Source organism: Dermacentor andersoni, chromosome 3 (assembly GCF_023375885.2).
Source record: "Dermacentor andersoni chromosome 3, qqDerAnde1_hic_scaffold, whole genome shotgun sequence".
Classification (NCBI taxonomy): Eukaryota; Metazoa; Arthropoda; class Arachnida; order Ixodida; family Ixodidae; genus Dermacentor; species Dermacentor andersoni.
The window spans coordinates 192117203-192129710 of NC_092816.1; positions in this window are offsets into that span (position 1 = coordinate 192117203).

A 12508-nucleotide genomic window follows, 5' to 3' on the forward strand; every position below is an offset into this window, starting at 1 on the left:
GCGGCAAGATGTTTTGCTTCGAATGATGTCTGAGCAGTCAGGGCATTCGTGTCAGTAAGCAAGCTGTAAATGTTGTATCAGTTGCAGAGAAATTTGGACATACAAGAGAAGCGGATGCAATCATTATAGACCCGCCGCGACGCGGTCGCCCAGAGCGCAGCCGCTGCCGTTGTTGTGCGGGACCCCAGCGGAGGAGTGACGGCGACGGCGCCGCCGCTGTCGTTACCAACACAACCCGAATCGCGGCTGGCCGAGCTGGGGACTATGGGGACGCCGACCACGATGTCGAGGAGTTTCGGCCACGTACCGAGAGGTTCTTCATCACTACAGGAAGGAACGAAGGAAATATCCACAACCCCACGGGCGGTTGGACAGGTCCCAGGCAGTCGACCTGAGACGGTTGCAGACGGGCACTTTCAGCAATCCCTACCACCTGCACCACCTGTGGCCCGCGCTGCACCCGTCGCCCTGCTGCCCGTGGTACGAGCATGAACGGGCCGATATGGCCCATGTGCTTTGGGAATGTCAACGCCATGAGGAAGAAAGACCAAGAGGAAGGGAAAAGACAACAGCAGGACCCACCGAAGCAGGGCGCCTCACTGAGAGATGGCAAGCCACCCTCCTCAGCGAGGCGCCCAAAGACCGGGAGTGGGCCATCCAGCCGGCCAAGGCCATTGCCGAGGATCTCGGAAGATGTTCCTCGAGCGATGGACCCCTGGCAGCCTAGCCCCGGGCACCAACAACAATAACCGTTGGACAAATAAAGTTTATTTTTATCCTATTCTCATCATAGGCTGTATTTTACGAATAATTCAGTTGTATTACTAAATCGGAGAGCAGATATGCATGGAAATCAGATTCTATTAATACTCAGCAGGAACAAGGTATCTCATCATTACTAATGAATAAATTTCTTTTCTTGAAAGACTAGTTGCTGTTGTCCTGCTGGAGCTGAAAAGACGTCTGCTGCCTGCAATGAGTCCATCTCTCTCAAGTTATCGCAGTATTGTTTCTCTCAAAGTGAATGGATTTTTTTCTCTCAGTATTTTGCTACCTGAATGATGACCATCAACTTAGCTGTGTAGGTGATCACTGTTAGTGACATTGGAGTGCTGGTGGACAAGCATCCCATCGTCATTACAACACATATGACAGAGTGCAGCTGTGGCACTAAGTGTTAATATATAAGCCAAATTAGGTTCTCCGAGGTAATATTGTTACACGTTATTCCCGCGCACTGAAGCACGCATCCTGCCGAGCATGGAAGAATGCTTCAAAAAGAGGTCGAATGGGCTCTGACCATTCTGACCCCCCCAGACTTTCTCAATCCACTGGGCCCCCAAATTTTGTTTGGAGCTTAGACGACACACAAGCTGGACCACCTGGATACCGAATTCAAGACGGTAGGACCAATTTTTGGCTGTTTACCGGACTTGGAAGATTCCGCGTGGCCGAGTGGGCGCTAGGCCTAACCGGGCTTAGCTCGACTACGGGCGCTCGCGGGTACCCCAGCTCGCTCCGAGGCGAAGATGCAGCCCGGTACGGACCCCCGCCCTACGAATTACCCAAGTTTCGAACCAACAACGAGCGGACTACCCCAGAATTTATTGGAAGCCCAGGAGATGGACGAGGACTACCTCGGCACCACCGACTCCGAGAACTCGGTAGACGGGGGGATCGAGGATGCCGCCATGCGAGAGCAGCAGCACGAAGCCCAGAGAGAAGACGAATCGAACTGGGAATTGGCCCTGTCCAAACGCCAGAAGAAGCGACAAAGGAAGACGGAACTCAACGCTCCCGGGAATTTTCGGCCCACCACTCAAGGTGACCCCAGCGGAAAAACTCCGGCCACTGCTCCGCCGGCAGCTGGCGCGCCAGCCACCGCCGTCTCGAATAGTGTCAAGAGAGGAGCGATGCGGTGGCCCAGGCCAAGGCTGCCCCCGCTCCCCAAGGACGATTTCAAAATCATATTGCGGCCGAAAGGACTCGTAATCAGATCGCTCCAGACCCACCAAGTAGCCCGCGCCGTAGCGGCAGCGTGCAACCACCAATGTAAAGGAGAAGATCTGATCACACTTCGCACGGGATCAAACATCATAATAGTGAGCACGGCAGGTGAGACGTCCGCCCAACACGTGAGACGCATTTCCAACCTCACGTTCGGGGAACGCTCGTACGATGTCAATGCTTACGTGGCAGCTCCGGAAGACACCCGCCGCGGCGTGATTCACGGAGTGGACCCCGGGACTTCGCCGGAAGAACTGAAAGCCAACCTGCGGGTGCGGACTCAAGGAGTCAAGATTCACAGCGCCCGAATGCTAGGAAAATCCAAGTCGGCTGTCATCACCTTCGATGGCCCCATAGTCCCGAAACAAGTCATTTATTACGGAGGCGAGATGTGGTGCTACCCGTATCGTCCCACGAGGCAGGTATGTTATATCTGCTGTCAACAAGGTCATCGGTCGGACGTGTGCCCCAATCCGGAAGCCAGGGCGTGCAAGCAGTGCGGTACGCAAAACCCGGCGGAGGGCCACCAATGCACACCCAAATGCCTGATCTGCGGCGGAAGCCACGTCACCGAATCCAAAGAATGCCAAGACAAGTTAAAGAAAGCTAGGGAGCCGCGCAGCAACCACGGCGGCAGGGGAGGCGGCGGCGGCAGCCACGACAGCAGACGCCGCAGCCGGGACGACCGCGGTAAGAAGCTGCGGTGGTTCAGCTCTGAGGGGGAGACCTCACGGAGCCGTTCGAGATCCCGGGCGTCACGGAGCCGGTCGAGGAGTCGTTCACGGTCCTGCCCGCCCCTGGTGCCCCTGGTTGGCCAGCAGCAGCAGCAGCAGCAGCAAAAGCAGAAGACACCCGCACGGAAGACCGGAGTCAAGGTGAGCTGGGGAGCAGGAAATCCTTGGTTTGCTCCGCACTCGGGAGGGGAAGTTAAACAGGACACAAACACAAATAACAACAACGCGCCTAAACAGCAGGAGGATGCGAACAAAGTAATCACAGCCCTAAGACGCGAACTAGAACTCGCCCGCGTCAGACAGAGCGAGCTAGAACGCCAGGTAGCCGAGCTCACGAAGGCAGTTAGGGCCCAGAGACCGAGCAGCTCTCCGCAGCCGCAACCCGACCTAACCCAACCGCTGCACTCGTCGCAGGCAAGCAACGAGAACTTTAACAAATTTAAAGCCGAAATGCAGCAGATGATGCAACAGATGCAACAGATGATTCAACAAACAACACAACCTCAAGCGCTAATAACGGAATTACGCAGCTCGATCCGCAAACAAGAATTCACCGAAAACATCAGAGAGAAGGCATACCATCGTCCCGCACTGACAGCCCTCGCCAACGCGACCACGACTAACACAGAAGCTTAACATGGCCAGAAAAACCTTAAGCCAACAAGAAAATCTAGACATATGCCAATGGAACTGCAGAGGCTACCGAAGGAAGCAGGGCCTACTTCAACAATATATTCACACACAACAAACGGCACCCGACATTATTGCGCTTCAGGAAACGGGCACCACACCAACCCTAGGAGGCTACACGTGCTACGAAACCCAGGAAAAAGGAAGGACGGCAATCTTAGTCAACAAAGCGATCGTATGATCGCCACAATAGGATAGCCGAAACAGACATAGAGCACGTGATCGTAGAAATTATCCCAAAGAAAAAGAAGAAAGGGGGCAGCATCTTCATCGTAAATACCTACAGCCCGCCGAAACAAAAGAAAGCCAAATTCCAAGAGCTCTTCCAAGGCCCCAGCAAACTGGCAAAGGGCAACACGCTAGTCGTCTTAGGCGATTTTAATGCCAGGGACAAGAGCTGGGGATACAAGAATTTCACCGTTAAAGGAAAGACACTAGCTGAAACGGCAGAGAATGCAGGCTACATCTTCCTCACAGACACGGAAACTCCGACCAGAATGGGCAACAGCGTCAGTACCGACACTTGTCCGGACCTCACCTTCATCAAAGGACCATGGCAGGCGCAATGGGAGAACCTGATAGAAAATCTGGGGAGCGACCACTACATACTCAAAACCCAAGTGACTTCAGACAGACTTAAACGGCAGCTAGGAACAGTAAAAATCACTGATTGGAACGCATTTAGAGAAGCATGTGACGAACACATCAGCGAGGGAGGGATCCAATCGATTGAAGAATGGGGAAACATACTCAAGCAGAGAGAAGGCGAGCACACCAAAGAGGTCAAAAGAACAACGCAGACACCCGAGGTGGATGCCAGGCTTCTAAGGCTATGGGAAGCCAGACGCGGCTTAACCAAGAGGTGGAAAAGGCAGAAACACAACAGGAAGCTCAGACTTAATATAGAAGAAATTACAACGAAAGCAGAGGAGTACGCAGCACAATTGGCGAGAACGAACTGGCAACACTTTAGCGACTCCCTGAACGGAACCCTGAGCACAGCTAGGACGTGGCATATCCTGAAAGCGCTCATCAATCTGACTAAAACCAAGGCAGAGAATAACAAATGAATATACCGGCTAATCCACCAATTCGAGGGAACCGACGAGGAACTCTTGGACAAAGTGCGTGTCAAATGCTTCGGGGACACGAACCCGGCGGCATATACCGGGGATTACCGGGGAGAGAAAATCCAAGCTTAGACAGACCCATCGCTCGTGAAGAGGTCTATGCAGCAATTAGAAGCACAACTAGAAACACGGCAACGGGTGCGGACAAAATTAGGAATGCACTCATCCGCAATCTCAGTGACGAGCTAGTCGCAGAACTAACCGACTTCCTTAATAAGCACTGGGCAGCGGAGACCGTCCCCGAGGATTGGAAACATGCAGAGGTAGTTATGATACCAAAACCGGGCAAAAAGCTACAAATCGAAAACCTAAGACCCATCTCCCTCACATCATGCCTTGGCAAGTTGTACGAGAGAGTGGTCACGATAAGGCTACAACAACACATAGAGGATCACGAATTATACCCTCACAGTATGTTCGGATTCAGGGCGAAGCTGTCGACCCAAGACGTACTATTACAGATCAAGGAAGAAGTCTTAATCAACGTTCGGAGAGAACGTGATAATGGCATTCGACATTAAAGGAGCCTTTGACAACGTGAGCCACGGAGCCATCCTAGCGGGCCTGGACGACCTAAACTGCGGCAGGAGGGTTTTCGGCTACGTCAAAGCTTTCCTCTCCTACAGAACAGCTACGATAGGGCTCGGAGAACTCCGCTCAGAGAAATTCCATACCCCCAACAAAGGAACCCCCCCAGGGATCGGTTATTTCACCAACGCTATTTAACATAGCAATGATCGGCCTTGCGAAACAACTCAAAGAGATCGAGGGCATACACCATGCCATGTACGCCGACGACATAACCATTTGGACCAACACGGGATCACTTAAAGAAAAAGAAGAAAGACTACAAGAGGCTGCGACCTGCGTAGAGAACTACGTGAGGGCAAGAGGGCTAGCCTGCTCCACCGAGAAATCTGAGCTGCTCAGAGTCTGGAGAGGGAAACAGAATCGCACGGTCCCGACTAGCGACGAGCCCAAGCTTGGCGTCTACCTCGAGGGAAAACTAATACCGGAGAAAACGCTCATAAGAATTTTGGGCATGTGGATACAGTCGAATCAACGCTGCTCACACATTCTCGCTCTACTCAAGACATCAACTCTACAAGTCGCTCGCATGATAACGCGCATCTCCCACAGACGCTCAGGCATGCGAGAGGAAGACACGCTAAAGCTGGTTAGGAGTCTTGTGATCAGCCGGGTTACCTACATTCTTCCGTACTACAACCCAATCAAGAGCGAGGTTCAGCAGATAGACGCGATCATACGCAAGGCATACAAAACCGCGCTCCACCTACCACAATGCACATCCACGGAGAAGCTCTTGGCACTAGGACTTCATAACACTTTCGAAGAACTCAGAGAGGCACAACATGTTGCTCAGCTGCGCAGACTACAACAGACTCCGTCTGGCAGGGAGCTTCTGCAGAAGTTGGGATGCAGTGAACAGATGCAAGAAACCCAAAGAACCGCGACTATCCCGGACAATATACGAAACACAATCAAGGTGGCTCCCATTTCCAAGAACATGGACCCTAACCTACACGAAGAACGCAGAAAGGCGAGAGCCGAATACATCCAAAAGTCACTAGCTTCCCACGCAACAACGGTATACGTGGACGCAGCCACATACACCAGAAGGGCGGGACAGACCAACCCCAACGCTGTAGCGGTGGTGATAAACTCGGATATGCAAGAAATCGTTAGCGCATCTCTACGGGACTGCACGGTAGTCGAGGCTCAAGAAGCGGCCGTCGCTCTAGCGGCAGCGGAGGGCTATCGAACTAGGCGGCTCTTAACAATCCTAACCGACTCCCAAACAGCATGCCGAAACTATATGTTCGGCAGAATAGGTCACAGAGCGCTCCGCATACTCCGCTCTGAAGATCCCCACACACAAAACCCAGAAAAAGAACAACCAATTAGACACGATAATGTGGACGCCAGGTCACACGGACGTGGAAGGCAACCGTGAGGTCGACAGGGTAGCTCGAGGATACACTGCATACCGAGCACCCTCCGCCAATGACCTCGAGGAAACCGAGCCAGTCCCCAGAGAATACTCGGCTATCCTGAACCACTATAAGGGCAGCAGGAAGCGGTACCCCCCACCGCATAGCTCTCTCACTAGAGAGGACTCCGTAGCTTGGAGACTGCTACAGACGGGTGCATATCTGAACTTAAACACCCTCAGCAAAATACAACCCACACAGTACACTGACAAATGCCCATGGTGCCAGGAAACACCCACGCTCTACTATATAACGTGGGCCTGCCAGAAAACAAATGTGGCACCAATAATACCAAACCCGAGTGCGGAGCAATGGGAAGGAATGCTCTCCAGCGACCGTCAGGACGCCCAACTAGGGCTGATCCGACGGGCCCAGCTGGCAGCGGCATCCAGCGGAGCCCTGGACTAGGGGCAGACGGCCATTATCAAGATGGACGACACCATCTGACTCCGCGAAATTCATAAAATTTTCTAGAGCTCAATAAACGTTCTTCGTCCTCCTCCTCCTCCTCCTCAAAAAGAGGGTGAAGACGACGATCACAGTAGCGCTCGTGTTGTTGTTCTGCCATCTTGCCTGCAGCCGTCTCTCTCTGTGTGTATTTTGTAAATACAATTTCCTTTTGGCTACTCAATCCCTTTTGGCTACTCTCATCCCCGTGGCATATTAGTGGGAGGTGCGGGGTACCCACGCGGTACAACGGAGCTCCGCAGCGTCCGACGCTTGGCTTTCTCCACGACTGCGGAAGAGGGGTTGGCGCCCACCGAGGCGAGTGCAACGACAACTGTCGTCCTGGCTCAGCTAAAAAACTCAGGCACATTCTGCTGGATTGACAATGTCGACATCGAGGACTGGCTACCCCTGTACGAGCCTGCAAGTAAGAATAATCACTGCGATGAGTCGATCATGTTGGCAAACATATTTTACCTCAAAGGAATAGCGAAGGTGTGGTCTGAGAATAACGAAGATGAAATTGGGAGCTGGGATGCATGCAAGGAAAAGATACGTTCCCTCTTCGGCAAGTCTGCAGGTAGAAAGGCAGCAGCAAAGAGAGAGAGAGAGAGTAAAACTTTATGCAATCTAAATAAAATAAGGCACGATGGTTGGAGCCCCTATTCCAGGGCCCCACTGGCACGAGCGGCTCGCTGGGCTTGGTCCAGAAGAGCCAACTGGCTCTCCCGACCCTCGTCCGCAAGCCATGCCTCCTACTGCCTATTCCTCATTAGTGGATGTTGGTGTAATATGGGACTGTCTATGTGCGGAGGCCTCCTGGGGCACTCCCATGTGATGTGTTTTAGTGTGGGTGTGTCTGTGCACCACGGGCACTCGTCAGTGAACCTCGTGGGGTGTATTCTGTGTAGGTGGTGCAGGTTGGGGTATGTATTCGTCTGAATACGACGCCAGTCCCTCTCCTGTTCGCTGTTTAAATCGGAGTGAGGACGTCCAAAACGTCTCCGCTCCTGCCTTTGCTGTAGGAGGATGTCACGAGAATTCGGTGGAAGGACGTCGCTAGGCCATGCCGTTGCTCGGACGTTCAAACCTCGAGCAATACGGTCTGCCCTAGCGTTTCCTGCCAGTGGCTCGTGTGCCGGACACCAGACGATAGTGTGGTGCCCCTCTAGTTGAGTGCCTAAAATTTTGATTATTGATTTGGGTGCCGTTCCTTGTAAAAACAGGCGGCAGGCCGCTTGTGAATCGGTTAATATGACAGCCGAATTGGTTTGGCGCTCGGCGTCCTGAATGGCCAAGGCGATGGCTGCAGCCTCTGCCACGCATGCCGAGGAGGTTTTGAAGGATGCCGTTGTTATGTTGTTGTTGCATGTAGAGACTATGCTGAAAGTGTCTGAGCTGGCTCGACTGGCATCCGTATAATACACCCCCGGTCCCATGCCGAAACGTTTGTGAAGGGTCTTTGCCCTTGCTCTGCGTCGTCCGGGATGGTACTTGGGGTGCATGTTTTTGGGAATTGGGGCCACCGCGATGTGCGATCGAACATTGCGGTCTATCTGTGCCGTTTCCTCTCCGCAATACTGGGGTCTCAGGGGAAAGCCTAACCTCGCCAATACTTCCCTGCCCTGAGTTGAAGAACAAAGTGTTTCTTTCTGGGCATATAACGTCGCGACTGCGTACTCGTCAAAAGTATTGTGCAGGCCCAGTCCCTCGAATCTCTCTGTGCTAGTGCATTCGGGAAGACCAAGGGCGGCTTTGAAGGCTTTTCTTATTATTGCGTTTGCCTGTTTAATCTCTTGGTTTGTCAAGGCATGATACGGAAGGGCGTATGTGAGTCGGCTAACTACGAATGCGTGAACCAGGCTGACGGTCTCTCCCTCAGTTAGGCCGTCTCTGCTTCTTGCCACTCTCCTTATCATTCTGGCCACATTTCCTGTGACCGCCTTTAGTTTTTGTAGGGTGTGAGATGCTCCAGCATTCTGCTGTATCCACATCCCCAATATTCTGAGTGTCTCCACTTCACGAATTGGCACCCCGTCGAGAGTCAAAGTGAGCGGCACCCAGTCCTTCTTTCTTGCGTACTTCGCACGCACCCGAATGAATTCCGATTTTTCGGGTGCGCATGCCATGTCCGCCGCCCTCGCGTATTCCACGACTGCGTCTATGGCCTTTTGAAGGGTTTCTTGCTTGTCCCCGTAGGACCCCTGGTGAGCCCAGAACGTGATATCATCGGCATATATCGCACAACCGAGATTCGGGTGCTTATCGAGCTCCAGGGCTAGCTTTCTCATCCCTACATTGAATAGCAGTGGAGAGAGTATAGCTCCCTGAGGGGTACCTCTGTCGGGACAGTTGAAGGTGTCGGACCTCGTGGAGCCTAATCCGATTGTGGCCGTGCGGTGGCTGAGGAACGAGCGCACGTAGTTATAAATTCGCGATCCGCAGTTCACCGCTTCCAGTCCCTCCAGAATAGCGTAGTGGGAGATGCTGTCGAAGGCCTTTTTGATGTCCAATGCCAGTACAAATTTATCTTCCGACACTCTGTTGGGGTGCAGGACCTCGTGCTTTAGTAGTAGAAAAATGTCCTGCGCTGACACGTGGGGTCGGAAACCGAACATGTGGGAGGGGAACATGTTGTTTAGCTCTATGTGGTTCGAGAGCCGGACCTGCACAACCTTTTCAAAGAGTTTCCCCGCGCACGACGTTAGGGAGATGGGTCGAAGGTTGTTGATGTTACGAGGCTTACCTGGTTTTGGAATAAGAATAATTTTTGCTTCCTTCCATTCTTTTGGAAGGACGCCGTCCTCTGTCCAGACCGTGTCGTTAAAGAATTTGGTCAAGCTCTTTAGCGTGTCGTCACTTAGATTGCGAATCATTGCGTTCGTGACCTGATCTACCCCTGGGGTCGTGTTTTTCTTGAAGGAGTGTGCCGCTGCGTAAACCTCTTCAAAGGTTACGGGGGCGTCCAGTTCCGGTTGGTCCTGACCTTCGTAAACGGGTTTGGTGGATTTCCCGGTTGGTACAGTACCTACGTATATCTCTTTAATTTTGTCTATGATGTCAGTTTCCCGACCTTCAAACTCGTTTTCAAGCAGCGTAAGTGTGCGATTCGCGACTGTTTTTGTTCCTCCCGGGTCAATCATACTTCGAAGAATGCGCCATGTTTTCTTTGTAGTCAACGTGCCCCGAAGCGAGTCGCTGAACTGACGCCAATTGCTGTCGCTTAGCTTTTGTGCGTATTCGTTAGCTTCCTGCGCTAGCTGAGCTATCCGTATCCTGAGTTTACGATTAAGCTTCAGCCTTTTCCACCTTTTTGTGAGGCCTCTCCGGGCTTCCCAGAGATGCAACAGGTGACGATCCACGGCTGGAGCCTCCGTTGTCGTTTCAATTGTTTTGGTGACCCTAGAGTGAATAACTCGGATCTGTTCGGCCCATTCTCCTACGTCTGTTATGCTGCCGATTGTTTTCTGTTTTTCACGAAATTTGGTCCAGTCGGATAGCCTTGCCTTGCCAATAGCTCTTCGAATCCTGGCTGCATTAACCGATATGCTTAAGATATAGTGATCACTTCCTAGGTTTTCACCTAGGTTCGTCCATCGCGTCTCACTTTCGTTGTTGGTGAACGTGAGGACGGGGGAAGTGTCCTGGGACACGCTGTTCCCGATTCGCGTTGGGAGATCCGGTTGAGTTAGCTGGAAAAGTCCGTAGCGCTCTACAACGTCTGCTAACAATATGCCCTTGGGATTGACTCTACTGTAGCCCCAGTTTGAGTGTTGAGCGTTAAAGTCGCCTAACAATATTAATTTGTCCCTACCTTGAGCGAGTCGCACCGCGGTGGCCACCACGTTTTCAAAATCCGCCTGTTTTTCTCTGGGAGAACTATAAACGTTGACAATAATTGTTTTAGGTTTGCCCCTTTTCTGCGGCCAAATCGTGATTATCTGGTGCTGAATAGGTTCCCGGAAAAAATAATTTACGCTAATCGCGACATCCTTCTTGGCAAAGGTGGCTACTTGAGGGTAGTCAGGGTGAGCATAAAGCTCGTAGCCTTTGAGTTTTTGATTTTGTTTCCCTATTTCCTGAATACAGATAACGTCGGGAGGGATTGGCGCCGATTCTATGTAGTGCGGGAAATTAGCCAATTTAGTGCGTAGCGTGCAGCAATTCCATTGCCAGATTTCAATGTGTCCGCTCTTTGTGTTGTTTACCATATTATCCATGGATATTACTGTCGCTATCAGTGTGCTCTATAGCTTTCGGTGTCCTGGTAGGAGCTCCCGGACTTTGACTGACCCTCTTTCGGGGAACGGCTGCGGCTTTTGTTTGCACATCCTCTACCATTCGTTTGAGTTTGTGTAGCTCTGCGAACATTAGTTGCATGTTTTGTGCTAACTGTTGCAGCGTTAACGAATGAGCGCTGGAGGCGGTACTTTGTTGCAGTGATGTTTGTGGTGGTGATTTGGAAGTGTGGTCCGCAATTTGTATGGGTTGCTGTGATGTGCTGTTGTTTGCCGTGCGCTTAAAAGCTTCAAACTCGGCTCGTAGCTCGGCTAAACTGTTTCGAAGTATTTTGTTTTCTTCTACTATTTTCTTGTACTCTGGGTTTTGTGTGATTGGTGTAGGTGTATTCTTAGGATTGGCAGTGGGAGATGCGACTTGCGCCCAGCTCACCTGATTATTTTGTGGGGTGCTGCATGCCAGTAGGATCCCTGGTGACTTGCTTCTTGGGGCCTCCTTCTTTTTTGTCTGATCTTGCTGCTGAGGCACCTTGGGTCGGGATGCCGACCGTCTCCTCTGGCCCGGCTGCCCGGAACAAGATCGGCTCCGCGACGGCGAGCGGGTTCTGGAGCGGCTGCGACGATCCATGGCCGGAAGAAACTCCAGCTCGGAGTCCTCGTCTTCAGTGGCGAACCACCGTAGCTGGGTCTTCGTTGGTTTCTTTGGCCGTGGTCTTGATACCTGCCTGACTGGCTTTAGTCTTTTGGGACATCGGCGGTCACCCGTTGGATGATCACTCCCACAAATGGCGCATTTGGGTGTGCACGTGTGTCCATCGGCAGGCTCCCGCACCCCGCACGAGCGGCACACCTGTACGTCGGGCTGTGGACATACGTCGGTGCGGTGTCCCACGGTGCCACAGGTACGGCAGAATTGAACCGCATTTCGGTAGGGTGTGCAGAGTTTTTCTCCCCCGAAGTAATAAACACACCTTGGCACTCGGCTGCCGTAGAAGGTGAGCAAGGCACTTTGTGAGTCGCCCATCATTCTTGCGTCGATCAACTCCAGTCCCTGCGATCGGATACGTAGGTTCGATCGCAGCACGTCAGAAGGGGTGTGTGCTTCTATCCCGTGGATTACTCCCCGCGTCGTGTCTTCTCCTGCCGTAACGTACGCATTGACCGGGTGTTGTCGTCCGTTGATGTTCAAGGATTTAATGGCTTGCATGACCTTGGCCGTATCGCGATTCGGGGTGGATATCACTGCAATG